We start from the raw sequence: 6000 nt of genomic DNA, 5'->3' as shown, positions 1-6000 counted from the left end.
TACAATAACAAATAAAAGAGAGTTCAAAAGTGAGAAACCTCAAGCATACAAATACCAAGATTCAAATGCAAGGTTGCACACCTTGGGGGCTTATTTTGGGTCTTGAGCCTTTATCCCTTCTTCTTCAAACCTTTAGCCTAACCCCATTACAACCCTTGAAAAGGTGTACACACACTTGTACGAGGTTTGGCTAGAGCTACGTTTGGCCTGATTCCTAACGGATACGTAGGCAACCTCACACGGGGGTGCAGCCGTAATAAAAATGCATTCATTCATTTACATTCGTGCATAATCATATCGAGGGATCTCCAATGCTCATCCTTATCCATTTAGATCTAGACTTGGGGACTTGATCCCTACTTCATTAGCCTACCCAGCCTAAGAGTCACCATCATTTGGCTCTTCTCAAAATATTTTTCCACACCCTTAGCCTTTGCAGCCTAACCTTAGTGTCACTTTCACACACATCACAAATACATAGCCAAATAATCTTTCCCTTAGGATCCCTTTGTCATGAAATCTTGATACAACTTTGAAGCATGCCTTGTCATCTTAGAATCACTCATTATCATAATCATCATCGAATCACAAAGTATGAAGTACTTAGCCTCCGTGCCTAAGTTACCCAAATACTTTCATTATCGAATCATCAAACTTTGCACCATGAAATACACAATTAATGCATACACTTGATTAAGCTCATTCAACATGTATCATTACTCGATTCATTTTTTTCATCTCTTCTTTCCTCTTGAGGAAGTTCAAAACTTCACCCCTTTTGATTTTCACCTACCTTCTACCTCTTTTCCTTTTTACGTCTTTCTTTTCGAGAGAAAGTCGGTACCCTCCACAAAAATGACGGAAATTTTTTGCTTTTTCTACATTTTGGAGTTGCACGAGCACAATCACCACACAATGCACACACGAGTCATACACATTGAGTCATATCACATCACACCGAGTTGAGTCCGCACATACGTGTCACATCACATTGAGTCACACAATGAGTTGAGTACACCAAGCCTTGAGTCAACCTCAAGCCAACCAACCACAATGAGTCAAGTAACACCAAGCCTTGGGTCAACCTCAAGAAAACTATAAATATGAGCAAAGTCCTATAGTTCAAAATATAGATGCAGGTACACCTGGCAGACGAGTAATCTTTACAAAAGATTTAAGGCAATTTGATTGAGTATAAATGAGCAAAAGGCACGAGCAACAGCAACAAAGCCGAACAATCAGAATGAGTTTAAAAAACTCTAACCTTGATTCCAACGCAGCACGACAGAAACAACGCAACGCGATACACCCTGACGCGGCGTAACAACATTATCGCCACACGATGAAACCTCACATGTCACGTTGGACTTGAATTCTTGCAGATCGATTTGTTGGACGACAATTATTTACTCGAGCCTCGTGATGAGCAGGTTACCAAATATTTGGATTTGATTTATGATCGGCCCGATGACGATCATGTTTGATTGATGATCGGCCTGATGACGATCACTTTATTGATTGAGTACGCCTAAGAATTGGCTAAGCACCTTTGATCGTGCCTAAGCATTGGCTAAACACATTTGATAGCGCCTAAACATTGGCTAAGCACGTTCAAGAACGCCTAAGCATTGGCTAAGCATATTCAATACACCTAAGCATTGGCTAAGAATATTCAATACACTTAAGCATTGGCTAAGCATATTCAATACACCTAAGCATTGGTTGAGCACATTTCAATACACCTAAGCATTGTTTGAGTCCACCTAAGCATTGGTTGGGCACATTTCGATACACCTAAGCATTGGTTGAGTCTGCCTAAGCATTGGTGGAGTAAATTGATTGAGTAGTGATCATAAAGAATTCCTAAGATGGAATATTTCTACAAAAATCAATTTAAAGCTCGATAAAAGATTAAGAGATGGGGTTTTTACGGAAATTTTCCAAAGCTGGAGAGGATGCCACTTCCAGGAGTGAAGGCGGGAAGATTTGAAGACGGCGACGCACTGCAGTCTTCGACAACATTCCCTAATAATTTGGAGGTTGTCCCCCTTGATTTGCAGATCGCGAAGCACTACAATCTTCGACGACACTCCCTGATAATTTGGAGGTTGTCCCCCTTGATTTGCAGATCACGAAGCACTGCGATCTTCGATGACTCTCCCTGATAATTTGGAGGTTGTCACTTTGATTTGAAGATGGCAAATCACTGCGATCTTTGACGGCACTCCCTGATAATTTAGAGGTTGTCACTTTGATTTGAGAAGATAGCGAAGCACAGGGATCTTCGATAGCACTCCCTGATAATTTGGAGTTTGATTCAACAAAATTGATTCAGCGAAATATCAAGCAGTGCAAGAGGAAGATTTGTGATGGTCATTACACTGCTGTGGTTTGGGTTCTTTCTTCTTCTGGCATTACTTCATATAATGATGCCACTTTTGCGGATTTACAGTCGAAACACCCTTCTTCGTCATCTCTATCTTTGCCTGATATACCAATTGTTAACCATCATCTCATTGCTACTGATGCTATTATTAGGGACCAGATTATGAGTTTTCCACGTGGCACATCATGTGGCAGGGACGGGTTACATACTCAACACCTTATGGATTGTTTAAGTGGGGCTGCGGTGGCTGTTTCGAATGGATTAGTTGACTCTATTTCTCAGGTGGTTAATCTTTTTCTAGCTGAGAAGTGTCCCAAGGATTTGGGCCAGTTCATTGCAAGTGATCCTCTCACACCTCTTGTCAAACCGGGTAGTGGTATTCGTCCTATAGTTGTGGGTACTGCTTGGCGACGTCTGGTTTCGAAGGTTGGTGCTGTTTAGGTTGGACCAACTCTTAGTCGTTATTTTGATAGTCTTCAATTTGGTGTTGGGGTGCTTGCGGGTGGTGAGGCAGTTCTTCATGTTGTGAATCGGTTGATAGAGGATTGCAGTTCTCATGTTGGTCTTTCTATGTTGTTGGTGGATTTTCGAAATGCCTTCAACTTAGTCGATCGTTCAGTCATGTTACATGAAGTTCGTCTTTGTTGTTCGGCTATTTCGAGTTGGGTTGAATTCTGCTACTGTCAGCCTGCTATATTATATTATGGGGAGCACACCTTATGGTCGTCTCAGGGGGTGCAGCAGGGTGATCCCCTTAGTCCTTTGCTTTTCGCTTTGGTTTTACATCCCTTGGTGTGTAAAATCAGAGACTCTTTTGACGTTCGTCTTCAGGCATGGTATTTGGATGATGGCACTATTATTGGTGATACCTTGGTGGTGGCGAAGGTTCTGGAGTTGATTATGGAGGATGGGCCTCGTCTCAGACTTCACCTCGGCGTGGAAAAAACTGAAGTTTTCTGGCCTACAGAAGACCCTCATAGCAGGCTTGTGGGTGTCTTTCCGCCTGACATTGGTCAGCCTCTAAATAGAGTTAAATTGCTTGGTGGTCCGGCTAGTTCCGACCTCCATTTTTATTGGTGAGCTTGTGATGCAAAGAGTGACCAAGACCATTGCGCTTATGGATAAGGTTGCTAAGCTCGATAATCCTCAGTGTAAATTGTTGTTACTTAGGGCATGTATTGGAGTTTCTAAACTCTACTTTGCTTTGCGTACTTGTCCTCCTATTACTTTTGATGCGGCTTAGCGCATATTCGTTGGGGCTCTTCGATCTTCCTTAGAGCGTATTGTTATTGCTTCAGGGCCTGGGTTTGGCGATTGGCAGTGGCGGCTTGCCATCTTACCATTTGCATATGGGGAGCTTGGTGTTTATTCCACGGGTGATGTTCGTCATTATGCTTTTCTTGCTTCTCGGGTACAGTCTGCTGGGTTGCAGACAAAGCTTTTACGACATGCTGGCATTGTTGGTCTTGGTCGGGACTTTGAAGATGCGTTGAGTCTGTTTAATGGAACGGTGGAGTCTGACATTTTAAGTAACCCTAATAAGGTCACTGCCCCTAAACTCATGAAGAAATTGACAGATATATATTTCACAAAGGTTACCACTTCTGTAGAGTCCGCTTTTTCTTTATCTCCTCGGTAGTAAGCTTTGTGGTAGTCACAGCAGGGCGATCACACTTCGTCTTGGCTTCAGGCGGTCTCTATTCCGAGGTTAGGTCAGACGAATGCTAAGACTTACCGATGTGTATTGTGCTATCGGTTGGGTGTTCTCTTGTTGTCTATCACAGCGTCGTGCTCTGCTTGTTCAAGGGTTTTTACTAGGGATATTTTCGGTGATCACGCGGTGTCTTGTGCTGGTATCGTGGGCATTAAACATCGACATAATGTTGTTCGGGATACCCTTGTTGATGTTTGCTATCGATCTGGGATTTCAGTAAGGAAGGAGGTTGACATTGGGTTGTCTGGAGGGAACGACATGGCCCTCAGACCTGTAGATGTGTTACTTTATTCCTAAGATCGTGGTCGCGATGTATGTGTTGATTTGACAGGGTCTTCTCCTTTGACACATTCTAGGCTATCTGACTTCGTTCCTAGACGGGTTATGGCTGATGCGACTCATGGGAAGCGGGTCAAGTATGAATCTAGTTGTCGGGCAATTGGATATGGATTCCTTCCCTTCTCTTTTTCTTCACTTGGGGAATTAGAGAAAGAGGTTGTTGCGTTGCTGAAGCGGGTTCAAAAGTTCTCGGCGACTCAGGATATTGGAGCTCGTGCTGCTGCTCATATTTTCACTAGGATAAGTTTGTTATACCTAGAGGAGTGGGGGCCCAGATTCTATCTCGGCTTCCCACTAATTTTTTGTAGGTTGTATGGCTTTATCATAATAATAATAAAATCTACTGTGCTCTACTGAAATTTGCTCTGTTGACCCCTGCTCTGCCTAGAAGCTCAAAAGAATAAGGTATAAGTTGTATCATAAGTATAATCTACATTATATTATATCATACTATCATATAGTGTAGATTATGTTATATCATTCTCCCTCTGTCTCATAATACTTGACACAATTTTCATTTTCGTCCGTCCCAAAATACTTGGCACGTTATTAAGTATGGAATTGAACCACTTATAAAAAAAATATTTTCCTATACTCTCCTTGAGACCACAAACCCCAAAACTCAATTAAATCCTACATTTTCTCTCTCCTCACTACCCCCACCTCCCTCCTCTTTTTTTTTTTTTTTTTTTTTTTTACAATATAAAAATACAAATGATAATCCTTTATAAAATAAACAAATATTATAAATGAATTCACTTATAGTTTTCTTAAATTACGTGTCTATCCCAACGTCCCAAATATTCTGAAACGGAGGGAGTACTATCATATATTGTCGTGCCGTTCTTAATGACGAGCCAACCTAATACAAAATTAATTTTTCATCCACGTGAATCCAGGGTTATAAGTAACAAACCAACCTAATCCCAAATTTATTTTTTAAACCACGTGATTCATTGATTATAGATACAGCTTTGTCAGCTTGGATAGATCAAGTGATCAACCCATCAAAGTGTATCTAAATATTTTTTACATTTCCCCTCTAAATCATATTGAAAAAAATAAAAAATAATAAACCCTTATATTATACGGAGTAAATTACTTCCTCCGTTTCACATTATAATTCATGTTTCCTTATTTAGGAGACTAAAAATGTTGTTTCTATATTTATTTTTGGTAGTGGGGTTGTTTGGTAAGTAGCTTTTTGTATAGCTTTTGGCTTTTAAAAATGGTCAAACAGCCAAAATATATATTTGGTTAATTGGCTTTTTGGTTGTCTAAAAAGCTAGCTTTTTCGCCAAAAGCCAAAAGCTAGTGAGAGTAGCTTTTTTGGGTTGGCTTTTGGCTTAAATGATAAAAATTACAATTTTATCCTAATTACACCTATTAACATTCTCATCAATTACCTTTCTCTCTTCTAAAACAAAAAAAAAACCCAATATAATACTAATACAATAATACACTATAGAGATGAGGATTATATTTGGGGGAAGTTCAGGTGAGTCAGAACACAATCTTAGATCATTAATATCATAATATGCATGCTTATGATCTATTTTTC

Source organism: Chenopodium quinoa, unplaced genomic scaffold (genome assembly GCF_001683475.1).
Source record: "Chenopodium quinoa cultivar QQ74 unplaced genomic scaffold, ASM168347v1, whole genome shotgun sequence".
Classification (NCBI taxonomy): domain Eukaryota; kingdom Viridiplantae; phylum Streptophyta; class Magnoliopsida; order Caryophyllales; family Amaranthaceae; genus Chenopodium; species Chenopodium quinoa.
The sequence above is the reverse complement of the archived record's forward strand: the minus strand, read 5'-3'. Positions refer to the sequence as shown.